The 25,533-nt window shown below is 46.8% G+C and overlaps 1 long non-coding RNA gene across 1 annotated transcript; it reads left to right on the forward strand.

Moving 5' to 3' along the window:
• Positions 1-25,201, forward strand: LOC121440921. The gene is made up of 3 exons (XR_005973400.1): positions 1-85; positions 22,759-22,893; positions 25,163-25,201. It is a non-coding gene; the product is annotated as an uncharacterized LOC121440921 (long non-coding RNA).
• Positions 25,202-25,533: the final 332 nt, after the last annotated feature.

The raw sequence follows: 25,533 nt of genomic DNA on the forward strand, positions 1-25,533 counted from the left end.
TGAATTCAGGGTTTCGTACCCACCAGGCCTCTGTTCCTCCGGTCTTCATGTCCCAGGATTCTCATGCTGTGAGGAGCTTCCCTTGGTAAGTTTGCACGCTTTTCCCTTGCTCCTCTGCCTTTTGCTATATAAACACCCCAGCTATGAACCCAGGAGATTTTCATTCAGTCACACCTGAAACAAACTATCTTTTCTTTCTGAAATAGATTCTCTCACCCTCTCAGTGACTTGGTCTTTTTAATTTGCTCATTTATCTTGGTTTCAGTCTTCTATTAAGTGTGGCTGAGCATTGTCTCTCCAGTCCCAGCTAGGAGAAATAGGACAGCAACCTACATGAGTAAGAGAACATGTTCTTAGCAGCCACATTTAAAAAAGCTTTTAAAAGTGAAATTAAATTTGAGCAACACCTTGAAATACTGTTGTTTGGATTTGTTGTTGTTTGGGGCTGTCTTTCTTTGTTCATTTGAGACTGGGTTGCACATAGCCCAGGCTGGCCCCAAACCTGCCACGTACCTCAGGATTACTTTGAATTTCTGGTCTAGGGTGTGTGCGTATGTATGCATGTGTGTGTAGGTTAGAGGTCAGCGTGAGGAGTTGGTTCTTACTCTTTTTTTTTCTCTCTCTTTGGAGACAGGGTCTCTCTTAGTTGTACTGAAACTCACTGTGTAGACCAGGCTGTTCCTGAACTCACAGAGATCCTCCTGCCTCCATCTGTTCTGGGGTCTGAACTCAGACCGCCAGGCTCATGCAGCAGGCACTTAACCTGCTGAGTCATCTTTGGTAACCAAAGCCAAAATCATAAATGCAATATTTTCTTTCTTTTTGTACTAAGTCTTGCAAGCCAGACTTCCTATGTTTCAAGAGGTCAGCACACATAAGCAAACAGTGGTCATACTACGTGGGTCTACACAAGGGAATGACAGAAACATTTGATAACACAAGTGGAGAGATATTTGACCCAAGTTAGTGCAGGGTTTCGGAGAATTACTTAGATGTAGGCTTTGGCTCCTCAGTCACTTGGGCCATTGTGCCTCGTGTCCCTAGGTTCCACTGAGCTAATGGTGGGACATCCTACACGTGGAGCAGTGGCCCCCACACAGAAGAACTCTGCCAAGCCCAGCTTGAGGGAATCTTTCCTGGGTCTGTTTGCACAACATCTCCAGGTATTTCCAGTTATCTCAAAGGGGTGTGGTGAAGTTTACAACAGAGAACGTAATTTAAATTATTGGACAGATAAAAGGTAATTATTGCCCGTGCCTCATAGTACAGGAGAAGGGCATATTGGGAAACCCCGAAAACAATGGCTGATGTTGTAATTACTGAAAGGCTGCAAATCCAATCAAAAGTTAATGTAACAAAGGTGAGAAAGGCATCATGGGAAAACACTGAACTAGAGGTTAGTGGGTGCGTTTTTTTTCTTGACCTGCTTCCCAAATGGCTTATCTATTCAGTTGGGCCCAAGGGACATCACACACTCTACCCTATGTTAAAATTTTTACTTTGCCCCTTTAGTTTGCTATAATGTTATTTTCATTCATTGGCTCTAAAATAACCACACTAGTAGTCTATGTTTTCCCTGGACTTACTTACTCATTGTTTTCAAGCATTCCTGGAGTCCTCCCTGTTTAGGGACTGGTCGGGGAGGAACTGGAAACGTGCTTCTGTGTCGTGGGTGAAGTGGGAACAAGCGTGTGCGTGGTGAAGGTGTGAGAGCCAAAAGACGGCTCTGCCCGACAGGTTAGAGACCCCAGCTAAAGAACCACAGAGTCAGCGCTGGGGCTGGCCACTGAAAACCAGTCTGAGTGAACAGGGTCTGATGGTGACATCCCGTGATCCAGGCAGAAGGCAGAGGACTCTGACATCACAGAGGCTGAGCTGAGAGAGCTAAAGTTTTACCCTTTTGCAAATTCAAACCTCAGTTCATGTCTCAGGAGTGTGTGACTGGACTGAATTCTTGGAAGGTACCGAGACAGGCAGGGGAGGACAGGCCCTGGGTAAGAAACACCCTTTAGTGACTAACACATTCTCCCCTGAAGCTGGCCTTTACATTCATAGTCATTTCCGGGACAACTTGGACACCTTCTATCCCTTCATTTGGTCCTAAAATGATGCAGCATCCCTATGAACTCTGATGTGTAGATAGGATGTCCACACCCAAGGGACAGGGTAGAAAACAGCTGTGACCTACCTGTAGCAGGTTCCATCTCAGTGGTGAGATAATCATGGGAGTTGGAGGTGACTCCCTGGTCTGTACTTTGGGGCTCAACACTTACAGGGCTGTGCTGTACAGCCCACATCTCCCCTGGATCCCCAGAAGTATTTAAGAAGGCTTTCTTTTTAAATTTTTTAGATTTCTTTTAATTTTATGTGTACGACTGCCTGAATGGATGTATGTATATCATGTATACGCAGTGCCCGTGGAGGTCAGAAGAAGGTGTTGGATTTCTGAGAACTGGAGTTCTAGATGGTTGTAAGTCACCGTGTGGCTGCCAAGAACCAAACCCAGGTCCTCTGAAAGAGCAACAGGTGCTCTTAACTATTGAGCAATCTCTACGGCCTTCCAGGAAGACTTTTGGCCATAGTTTTATCTGGATTTGAGGGCCAGACAGACCCCTGTCACAACTGGAATAAAAACATGGCTGGGTGTGTTTCCTCAAAGCCTTCACGTGTGTGAGTGGGTGACAGTAAGGGAGGGGAGGCTGTCAGAATTCCCTCAGGGAGGCCAGGAAGCCCCACACACCCATGTTTCCTGATCTTGAATCAGCTGTATTGGGACTGTCATTCAACCATGGGAGAGTCTGTGCTCTAGAGAGAGGTCCAGAGATGAGAGGGAAAATGCAGACAGACCCACGGTGTCTTCCTTCCTACTGCTGTTCTGACTGACTCTCAGCAGCTGGACAGCCCAACCCAGACTCAAACGCCAGAGCCACTTTGACTAAGTCTGGACAATGCAGACAAGATCTTTGCTTGGTCAGCCCATCACTGTGAATTGCCTCCAGTTTCATCCCCCTGCCTTACTCAGGGCTATAGACAGCACCCCACAGGTAGAGGAGGCTCCATCACTGTAGCCAGTACCCCCACAGGTAGAGGAGGCTTCATCTCTATAGCCAGCACCCCCCAGGCAGAGGAGGCTCCATCGCTGTAGCTAGCACCCCACAGATAGAGGAGGTTACCCTACAGATAACCATTGCTGTTGGCTGAGGGGATGGAACTCCACTGTAGCCACACACAAGCTCCACATTAAAACTAAGGACTCTCTGGGCTCCTTGCTACTGTGAGTGGCATCTAAAAGCCAATCGTGGCAATAATGTCTGGCCTACATGGCCTTTGTTCGTTCCAAACCCAGCCCTGGGTAGGAAAATGAGCTGATTTTCAATGTGTAGAGTTAAATGAGCTGTAGTTGAAATACATTCAACCCAAATGTAAGAAGATGCCAGGAATGAAAACACAGGTTTTGTAACAATGGTGTCTTGCTCTAGGAAAGCAGAAAGCATTCCGCCCAAGCAGGGCTGGGCTCATGCTGTCACGGGGACTCTTTCTTACGTATTTATTTCATGTACCTGGGTCTTTTGCATGCACGGATATCTGTGTACCACAGCAGTCAGAAGAAGGCATTAGCCCGCTGGAACTGGGGTTACATGGCTGTGAACCACCATGTGGGTGCTGGGAGTCAAACCCTGGTCCTCTGGAAGAGCAATCAGTGCTGTTAAGCACTGAGCCGTCTCTCCAGCCCTGTTTTGAGTGAAAGTATCACATTTCTTCTGGTCAGTTCTGCAATGTCAGGACCAAAACGTTTGCAAGTGTGGCTGTCCAGAAAGAAGTGCCACGGGATTTCCCCACTACAGTTTTTGTCTTTGTGCCACTGGCTCCAGGCACCTCGCCTTGCTCTCTGGGCCTGTAGAGTTTTCATCCTGACTTCCTCAGGAGCAGACAGGATGCAAAGTCTGGTCCAGAGCATCAGAGGAGGCCAGTGAGGGAGGGGCCACAGATATAAGAGTGCTCGCTGATTGGCTACTCAAGTCTGATCCCCAGAACCCAAGGTAGAAGAAGAACTGACTCCCGGAAGTTGTCTTCCGGGCTCTCCCCACGCACTGTAGTACATGGATGCACGTACATGTGACCGGAAGTGGTAACTCACTTGTTGCTCTTCTAGTCGACCAGGGTTACGTTCCCAGCACCCACTTGGTGACTCACAGTCAACTGTGACTCCACTTCCAGGGGATCTGACACCTGCTGTTGACCTCTGTGTGTACTAGACATGCCTGTGGTATAATACATACGTTCAGGCAAACATTCTTACACATACAAATACACACCTTCAATCCCAGTACTTGAGAGAAAGAGACAGAGGGATCTCTGTGGTTCAAGACCACCCTAGGCTACACAAAACTGATCCAATCTAAAAGAGAAACATAGCTCATATAAAGGTGATCTCAGCACTTGGTATCCAATGCCTTTAATCCCAGTGCTAGGGAAGTGGAGACAGGAGTGATATGGCTGGGTGGAGAGAGGAAGATAAGACGAGAGGAGATAGGAGCTCAGTGCAGTCTGAGGAAGCAGTTACAGTCTGAAGATGCAGTCTGAGGACAGGATCACCCCTTTGGTCTGGACATTGATAGAGGTTAAAAAAAAAATAGAAACAAACTCTATTGGCTGGTCGCCCTGCTTCTCTGACCTTTCAACTTTCACCCTATTAGCTGACTCTTAGTTTTTATTAAGTGATGGAGGAAGGTCATTGGTTAAATAAAGAAACTGCCTTGGCCCTGATAGGTTAAAATTTAGATAGGCGGAGTAAACAGAACAGAATGCTGGGAGGAAGAGGAAGTGAGCTCAGATGCCGTGCAGCTCTCTCCAGGGCAGACGTGATGCAGCCAGCCACAAGGTCAGACATGCTGAATCTTTCCTGGTAAGCGCACCTCGTGGTGCTACATAGATTATTAGAAATGGATTAAGAGGCTGAAACTAATGGGCCAGGCAGTGTTTAAAAGAATACAATTTGTGTATTGCTATTTCGGGGCATAAGCTAGCCAGGCGACCAGGAGCTGGGGCGGCAGGAATGCAACCCGCAGCTCCTACAACAATTAAGAACAATTAGAATTTGTGCTACACATAAGTACAGATATATAATTTAATGAAAAATTCCTCAGAGGGCCATACCTTAATCAGGGACAGCATTGTCTTGCTGAGGACTGGCAGAGACGGAGATCAATAGCATTAGGAACAGAAGTGGGTGACATGAATGTATAAAAATAGAAAGGGGTGAAGCTTTGTGCCGTTCTCAGATTGTCTGTAGCTCTCAGAAAAGAAATGCAAGGTCCCTACATTTAGCAGAGAAAATGACTTGATGAAATAATTGGTTGTAGTTTTTGCTTGTCAACAAGAAAGAAACCCTCAAGATAATTTTATCCAAAACCTTCCATGTATAGCTGAAGCAACTTCAGCTGTCCTTAGTGACGTGGGAACATGCCTGAGGTCACAATCGGGTGCCTGTCACCTGGTGGAAGTTCTTGCTGCTGTAGAACCCTCCGGCTGGCAGGTGGAGTGTCCCTTCCACAGCAGCGGTCTTACCCAGGGTGCTTTGCACAGCTCTGTCAACTTATAAATCAGGTTTTTCAAGTCTAAAAAAAAAAAAAAATCTCACCTATTTCTCATTAACCAGCAGACCTCAGAGTCCTTGGAAATCCATGCTTGATAACCAAATTCTGCTGATCCGCAGACAGAGGGAGGCTGTTGCCGTAGCTGTCAGTGAGGTGCTTACCTGAGGACCTCAGTTTAATCCCCACAACCAAGGTAAAAATGCTGGGTATGGTAATATGTGCTTTTAATCTCAGCCCTGGGGAGGGAGAGATAGCCAGATCCCAAAGGCAAACCAGTTTAGCCTAAACAACACACCCCAGGTCCCAGCGACAGACCCACTCTGTCTCCAAAAGGCAAGGCTGACATCACCTGTGGAGGAGAAACCCTGTGACAGTCGTCCGGCCTCCAGACAGCCTCACATACCACGCCTCTGTCTCACACACAATTAGGAAGATTACCTGATGGTAATGAATCAAACCACTTGAAGAAGGAACCTAATACCGATATTAGGAATGGGATAAGTGACTGTTTATGCCCTCCTCCCCCACCAAAACAGTTGCAACTTCATCTTAAGTTCTGTCTCTTTCATTATTGGCTGTGTGGTGCTTGCTACATTATCTAACCCCTGTGAGTTCAGTTCTCTGCAGTCCACCAGGGTCACTCTGATGGGTGGACAGTGTTAGATATACTGGGGGTGAGGTTCTCAAGTGCTGCTTCCTGCAAAGGACGATCTGGTGACTTCACCTGCTCCATTCATGAAGACACCGCTGTGCTCAGGTGTGAGGATACACGTGTGTAACCCTAGTCCTGGGCAGGTGAGTCGAGGGGATCGGAAGTTCATGGCCACACTGGGATACCTGAGACCTGTCTCAGCCAACCAAACAGACAACACTGAGGCTAGAGTGTCCTTTTTTTTTTTTGTCAAATGATGAAAAATTATCTTTGAGGCTGAAGGTGTACCTCTGTGCTGATTGCATTTTTAGTGAGGCCCTGGATTTGATTCCCCAGCACCAAAAACGAACAAAAGCCCAGAATTATATCTATTTTAAAACCTTCAGTTGTCTAAGAAAGGGGCTCCCCGTCCAGTTCCTGTACCTGTGTGACTGCACAGCCAGAGAGACTTGGGTTTAGCTGTCCAGCAACAGAAGATGAGTTCCCTCTTGTCTGCAGGCCTTCTGTTCTGCTAGTGGGTTCCGTGAATTTAACAATGGGAGGTTAGCTGTCTAAAAGTGGAAACATTATTCGCGTCTCATGTTTCTGACTTGTTTCAAGGAGAATATTAGGAATGGGGCCACCCCGGCCCTGTAGGATTTTCTTTGCCATCTGCATGCAGGCTACCTTAGCTGTGTTTCCTTGAATACTTGGGTATCTGATGCCATGGTTTGAATGGGGACAGAGATGTAAACCCTGAACTGGCAGGAGGGTCTGCCTTCTGTTTAGGATGTTTTCAACTTGAGTGTGAAAGGTCTCCCACAGCACCTTGTTTTAGATGCTCAGTTCTCAGCTGGTGTCACTATTTAGAGGGTTTCAGAAACCTTAGTGGGTGAGGCCTAGGTAGAAAAAAATAGGTCACCAAAAGGTGGGTTCTTGCATTATATTATTCTGGCCATTTCCTGTTGAGCGTGCCGGCCCATCGTTCTGAAGTGGACTACTGTCATAGTTAGTGTTGTTGTTAACTTGACACACCTAGGAGGAAGGAGGAACAGCTTTCATCAGAGTGGTCAGTGGGGTGTTTTCTTAATGTAGGAGGCCACGCCCACTGTGGGCAGCACCATCCCTAGGCAAGTAGGCCTGGGCGGTGTAAGAAGGGTAGCTAAGTGGTCAGTAAGCACTATGAGCGGAAATAAATCTTTTTGCCCCTAAGTAGTTTCTCTCAGGTGCTTTGGCCAGAGTGATTCAGAGGTGACTAATGGAGGTGTCTGTCTGTTTGGCAGGTAGAGCCAGGAGAGGGAATTCTTAGAAGCAGCACTACAGAGTCCCACTCTGTTTAAGAGGGACTTATAGACCCAGTAGGAGGAAGGCCAAGACAGCTGAGGGAAAGGGTAGCCTCTGGCTTCATATGAAGAGGACAGAAAAGGAGGTAGAGAGGAAGAAAAGAAAGGAGAGACAAACTGGGAGGGATAAAGGAGGAAGTGGGGGAGAGGAATAGAAATGGAAGAAGGAAAGGGAAGGAAGAGATTGCTGGGCAAGCTCTTTAAATAAAAAAATTAAAATCCATACAGCCTGCTGCAGGCTGGGGGTTGGTTGCCAGATCCTGAGCTACACCTGTTGTGTTGGAGAAGCTATTTAAATAGCAGCAGCCAGGCACTAGTTCAGGTGTGACAAACTGTTCTGCTCTGGAGGAAGAAAAACCTGGGTGAACTAGCCGGAGGGTGGGCGAGGAGCATGGCCCTCTGCTGCTGCAGGGCACAGGGCACAGGGCACTTGGGCAGGAGCCCTCAGTGATGGGGAGACTCACTCCTGCCTCATCCTCTTGAGAGAGCCATCTGCTTCCCTTTGGAACAGGCTGGAAAAGCTGAGATTTCCCAGCCATTTCACTAGCTTGCAAAGGTTTCTCATAATCGTGGTTGTTTTTATTCTTGTGATAGTTCACGTAACTCAGAAGGAGTTAAAAACGCAGACAAGGCCTTCCTAGTAGTATTTGGGGACCCCCCTCACTGAAGCAGCTGGAAGGGGGTGCTACGCTGGAATATTTGAGTGTTTACACACATGACTCTGGGAGATGAACTAACAGTGGAGGAGGCATTTGGTGATCCTTAAGGGACAGAGGCCTGGGCTTTTGTCCTGGAGGCAAGACTGGGAGGACTAATAGAAAGATGGATGGTATGTGTGGGTGAGTGGATCGGTGAGTAAGGAGGTAGATGGGCAGATGGATAAATGAACAAATGGATGGATGGACAGATGAATGGGTGAGTGAATGGATGGACGGATGGGTGGGTGGGTGGATGGATGGATGGCTGGATGGATGGATGGTTAGATGGTTAAGTGGATGGATGGGTGGATGGACAGATGGATGGGTGAGTGGATGGATGGATGGATGGGTGGATGGATGGGTGGATGGATGGGTGGATGGATGGATGGATGGGTGGATGGATGGATGGTTGGATGGGTAAGTGAATGGATGGGTGAATGGACAGATGGATGGGTGGATGGATGGATGGACAGATGGATGGGTAGGTGGGTAGGTGAGTGGATGGATGGATAGATATATGGATGGATAGATGGATTGATGGATGGGTGAGTGGATGGATGGATAGATGGATTGATGGATGGGTGAGTGGATGGATGGATAGATGGGTGGGTGGATGGATGGATAGGTGGGTGGATGGATGGATGGATAGGTGGGTGGGTGGGTGAATAGATGGATAGATAGATGGATGGCTAGGTGGGTGGGTAGATGAATGGACAGATGGATGGATGGATAGATGGATGGGTGGATGTATGGGTGGGTGAATGGATGGGTGGGTGGATGAATGGACAGATGGATGGATGAATAGGGGGGTGGGTGGAACTTCTATATCGTATCTGTCATTTCATAGCAACTGCTGAACAATCTTGCTGTTCAGAGACAGTGGTACTGTATTTGTAAATTGGGGCCAATAGTTTGGTCACCAAAACACTTTTAGTTGTGTGCTCAAAGAAAGGGAACCTGTAGAATACTATCATTTATGTCTAGACTAGTGCCGTTGCCTCGTGTGACCAGATTCTGCTAAAATAGTTAAGGACTAATCTATATTGCTATATATAAAATACAAGTGTGGTTAAAACAATAAAACACTCCTGGGTCTTCTTGATCCTGCTCTTACGTGACTTCCAGTTGGCAAAAGTAGCATTATCAAAGATGGAAATTAGACCACGTTTATGATACAACCCGTATTGTCTGTAACCCCTGTATTCATTTTCTTCCACAGTCTCTGTGGTCCTTCAAAAGATAAAGACAGCTGTTATCACCCATCCTTTCCAACTAGACTAAACCTTTTGAGACGGGACTATAGAATCTGACCTCTGTGTTTCCTCAGCCGTAGGTTTCACTCCTCAGGCTTCCTCTCACTTGATCTGAGACGCTCCCATCCCCAATTCCTGTGGAGATTTAGTTTCTCACTGCATGTTCTCTGCATGGACCAGTTAGATCCATGCACTGCTCTCTAAATCTTTGCACGCTTGCTCACATTTCCCAGTCCTTTTACAGGTAGGTGAAGTCATGTGACCAGTTCTGCTGTATGAGCTGTGGCAAATAACACATGAGCATCGAGAAGAGCCAGCTTGCCGTATAAGCTTGGTGGCCATCCTAGCATTAGTGTGTTGAAATGACAGAGCCACAAGATGGAGTCCTAAAGGCTGCTGAGTCAGCATGGAGGACCAGCTGTCTTTAGTGCAACTGATTTTGCCTGAGAAGGAAAAAACTATCCCTGTTCAGCCTCTGAAATTCAACACAGCAAGTTTACTGCAAAATAATCAATTCCAGCAGTTCTTAAATATTTGGATCAGCGGATTCTTCCAAACCCTTAAGAAATATTGATAACTGGAAAGGTTTTATGGATGTGGGTTATGTAAATCAATATTTTCATATCAGAAATTAAAGCCAAGGAATTTTAGGTTATGTGTTTGTAATTCATTTTAAAATATCAATAGTAAAAACCAGTAAATTTTGGCATCAATTTTTTATGAAATGCCGCTCGTTCCCCAAACAAGCTAATGGCAGCATTTTCCAAATGTCTGAATTAACCGAAAACAGTTAGTTTTCATATCACTTTCTGAATTCAAGTCAGCGGTGTCCTTTCTGTTGCAGTGGTATATGAAAAAAATCTGGCTTTATATATAGAAAATATAGTTTGTGATAGCTATTCTTAGTTGTCAACTTGATTACATTTGGAATTAACTTAAAATCACCGGGCACACCTATGAGGGATTTTTAGCTAACTGACTCACTTGAGGTAGGAAGACACAGCTTACATCAAGATCACTTGAGGTGGGAATACCCACCCTAAATGTGGGCCACACCTTTTCGTGGGAGCCTATATAGAGGACAAGGTTGGTGTGGTGATTTAAAAGAAAATGGCAGAGTCGAGAGAAGCCATGTAGCCCCTCTGGAGCCAGACAAAACTTTGTCTTGTAAGCCACAGCCATGTGGTGTTGGGGGTGGGGAGTGTTAATTGCATGAAACCAGGACAGCGAACTTTTCCTACTCTGTCATATTAAAATCCATCATGCCCTTTCATGGTTTTGAATGGCTCTTTACCCGTGCGTGATCTTAGAACCTCAAGGTTAGTGTTTGGAAACGATGAGTTTATTGAGTTATACAGTTTTCTAAATGTTGGCATGCCTCATTCTACAACACTTAAAAATGTCATCAATTTGTGTCATCTCGATAAAACCTTTAAGTGCCTGAGCGCTGTCAAGCCCTGGGTGTGGCCACTGGTTTTCTAACATTTTTAATTTGTGTTTGGAAGCTTGAATTTTTATCTTTGGCAGCAAATGCTATCCGTTATTTTCCTTTACATGACAAACATAATTTATTCATTTACAGGAAAATTTCTGCTAACTAGATCATTTGAATAACCATAGTCTGTTGGGTTTTTAATTTTTTTGTGTGTTTTTTGCAAGAAAAGAAATAATGCTTGGGCTTCCCACAGGTCAGGGAACCCTGATTGCTCTTCGAGCAGATGAGGGAGGGGGACTTGATCGGGGGAGGGGGAGGGAAATGGGAAGCGGTTGTGGGGACGAGGCAGAAATCCTTAATAAATAAATAAATTAAAAAAAAAAGAAATAATGTTCTACCATAAAGGCCACTAGCTCTCTTTGCAGTTCAAGAGAAGTCAAACGGATGTTTTTCTTCATACCCACTACCACACTGCTGTGTGTAGTGGCCGCACATTGTGCGAGCTTCCCTTTGCCACACAGAATATTAAAAAGATGTATGCTCTTGGGCTGTGATTTAATAACTTCTGCTTAATCAAAAGCACAGTTAAGTGACAGGTATGTGGGGGTTCTTGCAGGTGCACAGGGTGAGGGATATTAACACAGCGACTGCCAGGGTGTGCTGGTGCCCCTGCCTTGATTAGTGCAGAGGCCCCAGAATCTTCACCCAGAGGAACTTTCATAATAGCATCCGTGCAAATGCCAATCAACCCGGCTGAAAAGGACAATACATCATGAGAACAGTGTTGACCTCACAGGACCTGTGGAAGGTTCTCTGGAACTCCCAGTGGCCTAGGAACATGTGAACCACCAACCAAGACCATTTTATAGCATTCATTCAAGTTTAATTATTTCTACAAGGGAAAAGCTTCAGCCTGGGGTCATGGTGCACGCCTTTAATTCCAGGACTCAGGAGGTGGTTGCGTCTATTGGAAGTTCCAGGCTAGCTAAGGCTGCCAAGTAAGACCCTGTCTAAAAAGAAAAATACAAGGTCCACTAATACCAGAAAACATCATAAGTTCTGTTCTTTTTTCTTGTGCCTTTACCAAGGTCAGTTAATAAGAGGGACCTGAGGTTCCCTCACAAAGGGTGCTGTGTTCTTTGAGGATGAGGACCGTCCTTTTTCTCAGTCACCTTACGGTGCAGAGCTGTTGTTCACTGAACGTTGGGAAACACTCAGAGAATTGCCACACGGCAGAAAGTAAGGCACAGTTCACCTAAGTAGCAAACTATCAACTTAGGATGAGGATTTCTGTCTGTCTTAGTTAGGGTTCCTAATGCTATGAAGAGACACCATGACCATAGCAACTCTTGTAAAGGAAAACATGTAATTGGGGCTGGCTTACAGTTTCAAAGGTTTAGCCCATTATCGTCATGACGAGAAACATGGAGGCATGCAGGCAGACATGGTGCTGGAGAAGGAGCTGAGAGTTCTACCTTTTGATCAGCAGGCAGCAGGAGTCTGTATCTCACACCAGGTGTAGTTTGAGAATATAGGAGACCTCAAAGCCACCCCACAGTGACACACTTCCTCTAACAAGGCCTCACTTCCTAAGAATGCCACTCCCTGTGGGCCAAGCATTCAAACACTTGAGTCTATATGGGCCATTTTCATTCAAACCCCACACTATTCTCTTCTTGTTCATTATGAAGATTGGTTATGAACCTACCTGACTCTGCTCCTGGTGACTCTCAGGCTGACGACCTTCCTTACCAAACTTAGAGTTGACTCACCTACCCGAGAAGGGTGAGATACAATCCCACGGTTCTTCCTGAGCCTTCTCACTAGGTCCACTGAGGGAACTGGTGGAAACAACTTGTCTTGGGGATCCTGGTGTGCAGTCAGCTGCAGACCCTGAGAGCAGATGACACAGGTGCTCACCAGCTCCCTTCATCTCTCTGGACACGCTGAACACAGGTAACGAGTCCCCAGGAAACTAACACACTGCTGCCTGTGCCAACAAGGCTCTCTCTGCAGCAGGAAATCTTCTGAGATTGGAACCCGCTCCCAGCCTGAGTCTTGAGCCAGGAACAACCTCAGAGGAGAGGCCTCAGCCTTGGCTTCTTGCTCTTTGTATAATCCACCTTAAAAGCACCATGATTTCAAAATCTATGGTCACTTCTTTTAGTTGCTCGAACTAGAGGCAAGTGGAGTGGCATTGTGTGCTGGAAGGACGGGTGTGTGGTTAAATTCTGCGCACACTGAGACCCCCAAAAGGGTCAGATCCTGAGAAAGCTGGGAGCCTCCTTTTTTACAAGCCCTTGTTTACAGTTCCATTTGAATCCAAGAGCTCAAACACCCCTCCCTCGCTTCTGCCCTGGCTCTCACACCCATTTGCTTTCTTTAATACAGTTCTTTAAACCCCTCTCTAATGGTGGGATGAGCACATGACCCATGGTGTTCACAGTCGAAGTAGCTCAGCTTGCTAGACCTTTCCAGGACAGGCAAGGGCATCAGCTCAGGGCTCTGGTAAATTAAGTCAATTTGCCCTAAGTGATCCTGTGTTTCACACCCAGGACATTCTAAGCATTTAGACATATGGAAAGAATGGTCAGACTAGCCCATAGCCACGGTGGTTTAAGAGAGATGCTATTGCATTCCTTTTGAGATATTTGACCAAATTAAAAAGTATTTAGAAGATATTGAACTGAATATAAGTTAATAATTCATTTCGGGTAAAATTGGTTTCTAACATGGAGACTAAAAATGTATCTCCATGAAGAATCTATCTCCAGCTGAAAGAAGAGCTGCGGTAATGTTGGCCTCCTTCTGCCCGTCGCAATGTCTCGGGTAGTCTGTACCCCAGCAGCTACCATCAGCAGAGGAGATCCCCCCTTTATTGAAAATAGAGTGTTTTCCTCATTTACTGTATCCTGGCTACACTCCCTACCTCCCCTCCAATCAGGATCTACCCCCTTTAAGTCTCTCATCACAAAACAGGCTTCTCAGGGAATATAATGTAATATTATAATGACAGAACAAAACTAACACATTGGAATAGGACAAAACAAAAGGAGAGAGCTCAAAAAAGGCACAAGGAACAGATACAGATGCAGAACCTACTCACTCCCACACTCTGGGATCCCACAAAAATACCAAGCTGGAAGCCATAATATATCTGCAAAGGACCTGTATGGTAAAAAGAGAGAAAACAATTAAAATTGTATATAAACAAAGTAAGATAAAATAAAAGTAAAAAAATCAGATTCAAAGAAAGTTCCAGCACAACATTAGGACACAAAACCCCCAAAGACGCCGCTGAGTTTGTTTTCTGTTGGCCTCTCCTGCTGGACACGCAGTCTACCGCTAAGAGTAATTTGTTTCCCCAGTGAGGCTCCCTTGGAGAAAAAGTAAAAACAGATGTCTCACCAAATCCCTCCCTTCAGGGCTCAGGGGGCCTTGCTGAAGAGGAGCCTGAGAGAGCGTAAGAGCCAGAGGAGATGGAGCACACAGAGAAAACAAGGCCTTCTATATTAGCAGGATCAACGCTGGTGTGAACTCAGACTCTGGCAGCAAGTGCAGGGCCGCGCAGTTCTGACCCACGTGGGGTCTTAGGGCTGAGGACTGGACACTCACCCCATCCCTAACCCAGACGCTGCCTCCACTGATAACTACTCACAAACAAAGACTTAGCGGAGGTGACCTTTGCCCCAGCTGGTCGACAATGGAGTGTATGCAGGGACGTAAGGCTCGGATGACTATTCCCGATTGTGGTTTGTCTTCTGCTCTGGCCAGAATCTTGCCAGCCAGAGGGCCATGAAACCAACGGCGTAGGGTATGGGATGAAGAGACCTTGGTCGACCTCAGCTCTAGACAGCCTGGCTTTGTGACAGTTATGGTTTGAATATGAAACACACCCCACAGGCTCATGTGTTAAAGCCTTAGTCCCCAGCTGTGGCTCTGTTCTGAAAGGCCCTGGAGGATTTGGTTGGCAGAGGTACCTAGAGAAAGTCGCTGGTCCTTCTGTCTGTCTGCTTCCTGTGCTCCCTGGCCGCACTGAGGTGGGCAGTTCTGTCTGCAACAGCTTTCTGCTGTGAGATGTAGCCTCAGCACAGGCCCAGAATCAAGGGAGCAGCCAGCACGGGTTGACACGAGCCAAAATGAATCCTGCTCTTGAACGAGGATGTCTACCACGAGATAGTGTCTTCTACAGACAACAGAGAGTTGCAGCGGTGAAACCAGAACAGCTGCTAAACAAGTCCAGCAAGCACAGTGGCGGTGCGCCAGTCAACACGGTGTGGATGGAGGTCTCCCAGGACCGCACCCCAGATGAAGAGCTGCGGGCCATTAATGGCTGCCGAGAGAGGAGGTCTCAGTCTTCTCCAGGGTAAGGCCCTCTCTAGGGTATCCAGTCCCAAGTGGTGAACCCTCAACACCTAAGAACAACACGAAAGAGGTCACGATTTAGGAAGGAGAGGCCGGAGAAGACTCGGGAGGAGCTGGAATTGGGGGAGAGTGGGGTGGGAGGATGTAAATGTATTACTCATGTATGACATTCCCAAAAGAATGCAAAAATAAAAAATTTTAACATTTGCGTTTAAAATGTGTCTTGCAAGTATTTATTGTAGCCATGAAAACAGACTACTGCCTTGATCTTAGCCTCTGACCACTTTGAGCTGCCTTTGCCTCATCAACAAAAAGACAGAGAAATCAAAAGAAACCAAACAGTTGCACTGACTGGACAAGAAGCCCTGAACACGCAGTTTCTTAACCCCCCTCCCCCCCCCGAAATCCTGCTGTGCTCTCCCCTTGTCTGCGAGTGCAGCTAACCGCAGCGACTTCGAACAGACATGGAAGAGAGAACCTGCACTTCTGGTCCCAGAAAGGCTGCCTGGACAGAGAAGCAGGAGCTCTGTTGCTGGGACCGCAGCTGGAATATCCTGAAGTTTCCCTTGCAGACGCACGTGGCCGCCTGATACAGTTCTGGTCACGTGGATGGCGTGAGGCGTACACCTTTAGGCGGGTCTGCTAAACCCTGTCCAGTATAATAACCCTTGCTGTCTTTCACTTACCTGTTGGCTAATTGGCAAGGACTCCGGAAGCCCAAGAGCAGGCCTGTCCAAGGGAAGAGAGAAGGGGCCTGTCTGCTTTGTATGCACGCTGAAAGGTGGCTTAGCCTCACTGTGCTAAAGCTACTGGCGTGGGCGCTGCTGGGGGCGGTGGTGATGGTTGGAGAGCCTGCTCTGAGTGCTGGTCTGGTCTGTGAAGGTGAGGGAATCTCAGCCAGGCAGTCAGGAGAGACGGACTCTGCTTATCTCTGCCAGATGGGCCGAATGATCTTAAAAGATCTGAGACTCGGGATAGCGGTTCTATGCTCTGATAGGGACACAAAGGCCTCTCTTCCTGTGCAGAGATTTGACTGGAAGGGTTTTTGCCGAACCCTAGAAGGAGCCGCCACTTCCTTTCCTGTCTTAGCCTAGTGCTTGCTTCTGGGCAGGCGCAAAAGCTCACGCGAACCAGCTGTGTAGCTCTGGCGAAGTTAGCTATTTGTGCCTCGTTTTCCTTGTTTTTATGAAGGGGATAATGATGAGCCGCATGGAGGAGTTCTAGACAAAAAGAAACGTTTTGGGGGTTGTTTTGGTGTTCATTTTGTGTGTGTGTGTGTGTGTGTGTGTGTGTGTGTGTGTGTGTGTGAGAGAGAGAGAGAGAGAGAGAGAGAATATCACAGTGCCCGTCACTAGTAATCACATAATTGGTGGAGACTGTTAGTAAATCCATGTGCTCAAACCTCTGTCTACTTTACAACTCCAGAGATTTACTCCAGGCAAACTCCCAGAGGTTCAGAGGCAAATGGGTGGTGAACCTCTGTTCCCAGGGTGTTGTCACCCCGCTTCTTTAGGGCACCTCGGCCTGAACTCTTCACTGGGTCCAAAGAACTAGAGCAGGGGAAGTAGATTCCAGAGACTGTCAGCAAGACAACAAAAGCTACAGGAGTCACCTCAGCCTGACCACCTGAGTCAGAAGGAGCCTGGACAAAGGGAAATGTTAGGGTTCAGAAGCAATGCCATTTTCCGAGCTTGGGGAGGGGACACTGAGAGCCTTGCAGAATGTTAAGAAAGGGCATGGACTATTGCACGTCCATGCAGTACTGTTCTAAACTCAGGATCCTATTCCTCACACAGCGTAACTGAGCGTTCAAGAGCAAGCTCCGGGAGGATTCATTTGCTAAGACCTAAGAAGTTAGCAAGCCCCAAAATAACAAAATAAAAAAAATGGGAAAACAATGCTCAGAATAACAGTATTTAAGAGCTGAACTGGAATCAAGGGAATGGTCCAAACCAATCGGCACCTCCAGTTTTCCCTCCACACCTGGAAGTGCTTGGAGCAGAACCCTCGGGCAAAGTGCAATGTAACCTGGAAAGGGCAATGCTCCCACAGACTGGCAGCGGTGCTCCCACAGACCGGCAATGCTCCCCCAGACCGGCAGTCCCAGCTACAGAAGAAACCTGTTTCTTACAAGTCTTGAGTAGGGGATGTGATGGGGTCTAAAAGCTAGTTTTGGAGAAAAAAAATCCATGCACAGCTAGCCATCCCCACGTCTCGTGACCAAGAGCCATCTCTTGGAGGGGTCTATTGAAAAGAACTAAACTGCTCTAGAATCAGAACAGTTGTCACTCAGGTCCCCTAGGAGGCTGAGTGGGAAATGACCCAGGAGAAGGTCACCGGGAAGAGGAGGTCCTGTTTGGAATGTACTGTACTAGGCAGGACTTTCTAGAATAACAGAACTGATTGCTAGTGTGTGTGTGCTCTGGTAGCCCAACAGTGGCCCTCTGCATGGCAAAAGGCTGAGGACTTGGTCCGTGAAGCAAAACACCTCAGCTATCCCAAACCAGTGCGAGATACTCAGGAGCAGAAGCTGTAGTCTGGTGGCAGCTGGTGACAACGACAGCAACAGCTATAGAGAAGCTGTAGTCTGGTGGCAGCGGGTGACAACGGCAGCAACAGCTATAGAGAAGCTGTAGTCTGGTGGCAGTGGGTGACAGCGACAGCTACAGCTATAGAGAAGCTGTAGTCTGGTGGCAGTGGGTGACAACGACAGCAACAGCTATAGATGCGCACATTCGGCTGAGGAGCAGCCAGGCAGGATGGAGGGTGCTGCCACTTTAAGGTCTTTGTCTCTCCAGTCTTTGTCTCTTGAAGCATCCTCCTAGGCTGGGAAGACTGTAGACAGGTTTAAGGCTGAAGAAGAGCGGGTGGCTACTGTCGTCCTCCGTAATAAAGAGCAAGAACAGATAAGTGCTTTACTGAGACCAGAGCCAAGGCCAGAGCCTTGCTCCCCTCCCATGGTGTCTTGCTGAAGACGGACGCTAAAAAGAAATCCCACACTAGCTCAGAACTGAGTATAATGAAGGGTTATTTCTTTAAGGGTAGACTCACAGATCACAGTCCTCTGCATGAACCGGGAACCGGAAGGGAATGCAGCTGCCGCAAGAGAGGGCAATCACACGCTTTGCATCAGAATTTATAGCACAAGAGGCCACGCCCAAGTGGGCGGATAACTTAAAGACTACTGGATGAAGGAATTCCTATAGCACCTTGCTCCATTGCAGAACTCAGCTGTCTGCGTCCTCCACTCTCTGAGACATTTGGGGATATGTCACTATGTGGACATGTTTCATGCCTGTCTTAGTTAGGGTTTCTATTGCTGTGAAGAGATACCAAGCCCACAGTAACTCTTACAAGGAAAAGCATTTAATTGGGGTGGCTCGCTTACAGTTTCAGAGATTTAGTTCATTATCATCACGGTGGGATATGGTAGCAGGCAGATGTGGTGCTGGAGAAGGAGCTGAGAGTCCTACATCTTGAAGGCAGCAGGAAGTGATCTCAGTGTTACACTGAGGGAAGCTTGAGCAAAAAAGACCTCAAAATCTGCCCCCACAGTGACACATCCCTCCAACACGAACACACCTACTCCAACAAGGCCACACCTTCTAATAGTGCTACTCCCTTTGGGGCCATTTTCTTTCAAATCACCACAATGCCCTTGGAGGCACAGACTGGGGACCTTCACAGAGAGGCCAGTAAAGCTCTTCCCTCTAGGAACTGGATTGAATTACAGAAGTCTCTGGAAAGAGCCCCTGCCCATCTCCCCAACCCCATTTCACTGGTCCATCAGGGAATGCAGGTGTGTGTGTGGAGGGGGTGAACATGTATGTGCAGGTGTCTGTATGTATGTGAGGTGTGTGTTTGTGTGTGGGTGTGTATGTGTGGGGTTTGTGTGTGTGTATGTGTGTGGGTGTGGGTGTGGAGTATGTGAACATGTATGTGCAGGTGTCTGTATGTATGTGAGGTGTGTGTTTGTGTGTGGGTGTGTATGTGGGGGGTTTGTATGTGTGTGTATGTGTGTGGGTGTGGAGTGTGTGTGTGTATGTGTGTGTGTGTGGAGTGTGTGTGTATGTGTGTGGGGTGTGTATGTGTGTGGGGTTCGTGTATGTGTGTGGGGTTTGTGTATGTGTGTGGGTGTGTGTATGTGTGTGGGGTGTGTATGTGTGTGGGGTTTGTGTGTGGGTGTGGGTGTGTGTATGTGTGTGGTTGTGTGTATGTGTGTGGGGTGTGTATGTGTGTGAGTGTGTGTATGTGTTTGGTGTGTGTATGTGTGTGGGTGTATGTATATGTGTGGGGTGTGTATGTGTGTGGGTGTGTGTATGTGTGTGGGGTTTGTGTGTGGGTGTGGGGTGGGTGAATGTGTGTGGTTGTGTGTATGTGTGTGGGGTGTGTGTGTGAGTGTGTGTATGTGTTTGGTGTGTGTATGTGTGTGGGTGTATGTATATGTGTGGGGTGTGTATGTGTGTGGGTGTGTGTATGTGTGTGGGGTGTGTATGTGTGTGAGTGTGTGTATGTGTGTGGTGTGTGTATGTGTGTGGGTGTGTGTATGTGTGTGGGGTGTGTATGTGTGTGAGTGTGTGTATGTGTGTGGTGTGTATGTGTGTGAGTGTGTGTATGTGTGTGGGGTGTGTATGTGTGTGGGTGTGTGTGGGGTGGGTGTATGTGTGTGGGGTGGGTGTATGTGTGCATACATGTGTAGGATGGGTGTGTATACACATTCACACATGAGCGCACACACTCAACTGTACATAGCGCTGACCGGCTTGGTGGGAGCAGAAAGGATTTCAAGCCTAGGTTGTGCCCCACTGTCCTGCCCCAACCTAACTGTGCAGTGTTAAAGGATCCAGAAAGAGGTGTAACAGCCCTCTCTTTCCAGATGTCCTCTCTAGCAGGGTTGACAAGGCATTCTGCTTAGTACTTGGCTAGAAGGAATTCCTCCCTCCCCCAGCTCCTTCCTTTTCTTTCCCTCCTCCCCTCCCTTCCACTTCCTTCTTTACTTCATTTCTTTCCTTGCTTCCCTCCCTCCTTCCAATAATTTTTTAAATTTTATTTTCTTATTTTTAATTAGATTTTTATCTTTCACCTCTTTTCTCATTTTTCTTTTCTCTTTCTTCTAAACACCTTGCTTCTTTGATCATTTTTCTTCCCCAATCCCCTTTGTTAATGTGTTATTCTTTTTAATTTTACTTTCATTAGTTTTAAACTTTTATGTACTCTCTGTATGCTTTGCTCCTTCTTTCTGTTGTTGCTGGTGCTATGGCTGTTGTCTTTAATCAGCTTTTGCTCTATTTCTGTATCGCATTTGTTTTGTGCTGTTGTTAAAACATCTTGTTTTCTTCTCTGTAAACCTTGCTGGGGATTAAGCCCCCAAGAGAAGGCTGCTCTCTGGGAAGACTCTCACATAAAAGTGGAAGAGAGATCCGTTGCTACAGAAGTGCAAATATTGGCATTGAAAACACAAGAATTATGAAAAAATAAAAAGGGCATCCAACGCCGTCAAGAGTTTCTAGCTCTTCTATGACTGAATCCCAAGATGTCAAAGAGGAGGAAATGGCAGACAGAGATCAAAAACATTAAGCTTTAAAATGGCCAGTGATTCAAATGAGCACACAAATAAATGCCTAAATCAGTTAGGACCTCAGATCCCCTTATACGTGATTGTGGGCCACTGTGAGGCTGCTGGGAACTGAACTCAGGCCTCTGGAAGAGCAGCCGGTGCTCTTACCGCTGAGCCATCTCTGTGGCCCTGAACTAAGGAAGACAATGAGAAGACAGTCGTGGGTCTGGAGAGACGGCTCAGCCGTTAAGAGCGTTTTCTGCTCTTGCAGAGGGCCCATGTTCAGTTCCCAGCACCTGCATGACAGCCCGCAAACATCTCTAAGTCCACGTCCTGGAAGTCCAGTGCTGCTTCTGGCTGCCACCGGCACTGGGCATGCAGGTGGCACACATGTAACACAACCCGTGCACCTAAGTTCACTAGAAGACTGACACAGACGTGGAAGAGAGATTCCTCTCGACAGATGTTCAAACATCTGCACGGAAACACAAGAAACAGAAAAAGAAGTCATGGCGACTCCATCACGAGCTTCTCACTCATCAGTAACTCTGAGGACACAGCGGACAGGAGCTGTAGAGCTTGGGGGGTCACGATGGGTCCAGAGACTAGCGGGGAGAGCCATGTGACTTGGAGAGTTTGGGGGTCATGCTGACCTGGGATCAGACAGTGCGGTGGGCTAGGGGATGGAAACTTTCCTGTCAGTCACAGTGGCAAGGGTGTGCAGAGACGGAGGTAGGGAAGCAATCACCGCTGCATATCCAGGTCCTACGGAGAAGCAGCTGACAGTCAGAAGTCCTCTGCTCTAGGGGGCATCCATGGTTTGAAAAACTGTTTTACCCCCAAATAAATATAATTTGATCAGCAAATGGGCAAATGCACCGAAGAGGCAGGTCTCAGAGGAAGTGTAAGAGGCTATAACAAACACACTTGCAAAGGTGTTCACCTTCAGCCATCGGGAAATACAAAACCCAAACCTCACTGAGATTCTTTCCCACCTCCCTCAGACAGTCTGTGGGCAGAAAACAACAAAAGCAGTGGGAGCGGGGGAGGGATATTTAAATGAGTCTTGTAACCATGGAAATCAGTATGAAGGTTCCTCAAAAACAAAAAACCCAAAAACCTAAAAATATAATCACCATATGATCAGCTATCCCACTCCTGACACATGGACAAAGGCACCACACAATGTAACGGAGATCCCTGCAGCCCTTGCTTCATGTGGTTACACAGTCAGAGTAAGTGTCATCCAGACGGGAATGTGTAGAGAAAAGCGTGGCAAGCGTGCTCAAAGCAGCACTCGGCCATAAAGGAGAATAAAAGCCCATCGTCAGAAAGACGGATGGTGCTGCAGATCATCAGATTGAAAGAAATAATCGAGACTCAAAAAGACAGTAACCACGTTTCCTCTAATCTATGGAATCCAGAGAGGTGGGGGAGGGGAGTGATGGGGGCAGAAGACAGAGTGTAGTGGCCGTGTGTTTGAAGAGGCCAGGACGAAACACACGGCTTTTCCTGCCAACCTAAAAAAGGCCATGAAAGTAGAAGGTGGACTTTATTCTGGGGGGAGAAGGACCCATCCTGGAGGATGACACACAGGCTGGGGGAGCAGATGACCAAAGCACAAAGAGACCCAGTATCTTATTCAAGTGATTACACTCTAAGAAAAATCAAAGATAATTTAAAAATAGCCAGGCGGTGGTGGCACACGCCTTTAATCCCAGCACTCGGGAGGCAGAGGCAGGAGGGATCTCTGTGAGTTTGAGGCCAGCCTGGTCTACAAGAGCTAGTGCCAGGACAGGCTCCAAAGCTACAGAGAAACCCTGTCTCAACAAAAACAAAAACAAAAATAAATCCTACATGATATCATTTTGCTTTTCAGGACCTGATATCAGTTTGCCACCTACTGTGTGGGACTTAAGTGACAGACACAGGAGAATGTCTACAAATCACCTTCAAACTTCAAGTTTCGTGAATCAGAGCCACGGGTTTAATTGAGAGCATTGAATCTTTTAGGGTGAGAGGACTCCAGCCTGGGTGTGATGAGGGGGTTTCTTTGCACCATTTGAGTCATGGGATGGTGGTCCTTTGTGAAGCAGAGCATGAAGGACTTTGGCCAGATGTTGTCATTTTATTTATCTGTCTGTCTGTCTATCTGTTATCTATCTATCTATCTATCTATCTATCTATCTATCATCTATCTATCATCTATCTATCTATCTATCTATCTATCTATCTATTTTTGTTTTTTCAAGGCAGGGTTTCGCTGTAGCTTTGAAGCCTGTCCTGGAACTAGCTCTTGTAGACCAGGCTGGCCTCGAACTCACAGAGATTTGCTGCCTCTGCCTCCCGAGTGCTGGGATGAAAGGCCTGTGCTATCACCACCTAGCTTTGTTTATTTTGATTAGGCTTTGAGGGCCCAGAATGGATTAGATTTCTTTTTTAAGCCTCTAGATGTAACCTTTTAAAACCCATTCCCACAGGACTATAAACTAAAAAGCCGTTGACACCACAGACTGACGGACTATAGCCAGGCTGGTCTGGAACTCACTACGTGTCCCAGGCTGACCCTGAATTCCTCCTCCCAAGGGCTGGGACTGAGGTGTGCACCACCACTCTCTCTTTTAAGATTTATTGTATTTTTAATCGTGTGTGTGCACGTGCGTGTGTGTGTGTGTATGCACATGTGTGAGGGTGTGTGCACGTGCGTGTGTGAGGGTGTGTGCACGTGCGTGTGTGAGGGTGTGTGCACATGCGTGTGTGTGTGTATGCACGTGCGTGTGTGAGGGTGTGTGCACGTGCGTGTGTGAGGGTGTGTGCACGTGCGTGTGTGAGGGTGTGTGCACGTGCGTGTGTGAGGGTGTGTGCATGCGGCCTACATGTGTGAGGGTGTGGTGTGTAGATACAGGGACAGCTGCCCTTGGTTGTAAGCTGCCTAACCCGAGCCCTGAAAAGCAAACCTCGGTCTTCTGAAGCAGATTCTTTACCACTGAACCATCTTCCCAGTCCCCAGACCCTTTATAACATTTATGACACACAAAAGAAATTATTATGGTTGCTATTATTGTTATTATTATTTTAATAAATAATAATCAAATAGGCTTGATTATTTTTTTATTTTATTATTTATTTTAATAAATAAAAATCAAACACCCTCACACACGCACGTGCACACACCCTCACACACGCACGTGCACACACCCTCACATACGCACGTGCACACACACGATTAAAAATACAATAAATCTTAAAAGAGAGAGTGGTGGTGCACACCTCAGTCCCAGCCCTTGGGAGGAGGAGTTCAGGGTCAGCCTGGGACACGTAGTGAGGTCCAGACCAGCCTGGCTATAGTCCGTCAGTCTGTGGTGTCAACGGCTTTTTAGTTTATAGTCCTGTGGGAATGGGTTTTAAAAGGTTACATCTAGAGGCTTAAAAAAGAAATCTAATCCATTCTGGGCCCTCAAAGCCTAGTTCTATAAATGTTATAAGGAAAAGCTCCATGAGAAAGAGTAATTTAGCCCAAATCCTCAATTGAGGTCAGGACATCCTCAGGTTGCTCCTGTCCCCGCAGCGGCACAGAGAGCTCCTGAGAAGTACCGTTCACCCGGGTCGATAAGGCTCCTGTTAAGGATCACACACTTTAACTTAGACAACACCCTACCTCTTGAAACACCGTCCCAAGAAAGCCGTCAGTTGCTCCAAGATTGACGCCCCTTGCTATTTATAGCAGCATTGTTTGTGCAGATGCAGAGCTCAGAGGTCCAATTACAGAGATTCTGACAAGACAAATGACGAAATGGTAAAGAGCCATGGAAATGTTATTTCAAAGAATACTTAATATTGTGGAAAACTACACTGTAACTTCACTGGAGAAAAAGACATAAAACCACACACATACAAATATGTATATAATAAACTTTTAACTATGAATTTACATATTCATTTTAAAATGCTCTCAGAGAATCTGGAGAAAAGCAACCTCAAATTAAAATATGAAATAATCAAAATGTTAATAGCATGTGTCTCCCGGTAGCAGGATTATGTGCCCTTTAATGTTTTCTTTTTATTCATCTTCCTAATTTTTAGTAATGCATATGTGTTATTAATATAATCAGGAAAACGTCTATTTAAACCATATTAAAAATGTAATTTGAACTAGTCATCTAGAAAAAAAGATTATATTCAGAAAATAAAGATCGGAGACCAAGACTTCGCTGCCCTCGACCTACTGACACACTTACGGGGACAAGCAGGTGACCTGATTCGCTCTTTGCCCTTTTTTCCAGCTCACTCCTCAGGGAGCTGACAAAGGCGCCCGAAGTCAAGGCCACTGGACCGCGTCCGTCCGGTGGTTCCGCGTCATCCTCCCCATTCGGGGGCCAGGGACTGTTGGAAGAGGGTTATGCATATTGTAATAATCCACATGGCGAGCCTTTTGAGGACGTTTCTCATACTCTGTAGTAGAATAATTTAAAGAGGCGAGCACACTCCCGCACCCTCTCCCCGTGCCCTGTCCCCCCTCAGGACCACACAGCAGGGAGTACCCCTGAGTGCAGATTCTAGGCAGCTTTCCCAATGCTCTAAAGGGGAGCTCAGTGCTCCGCAGCCTCCCAAACCATGCAGAAAGCAGGAATTGGAAGCAGAGATTACACAATCT

The sequence above is a fragment of the Microtus oregoni genome, unplaced genomic scaffold, assembly GCF_018167655.1.
Source record: "Microtus oregoni isolate MIOR12 unplaced genomic scaffold, Mior012 000072F_ref0000427, whole genome shotgun sequence".
Lineage (NCBI taxonomy): Eukaryota > Metazoa > Chordata > Mammalia > Rodentia > Cricetidae > Microtus > Microtus oregoni.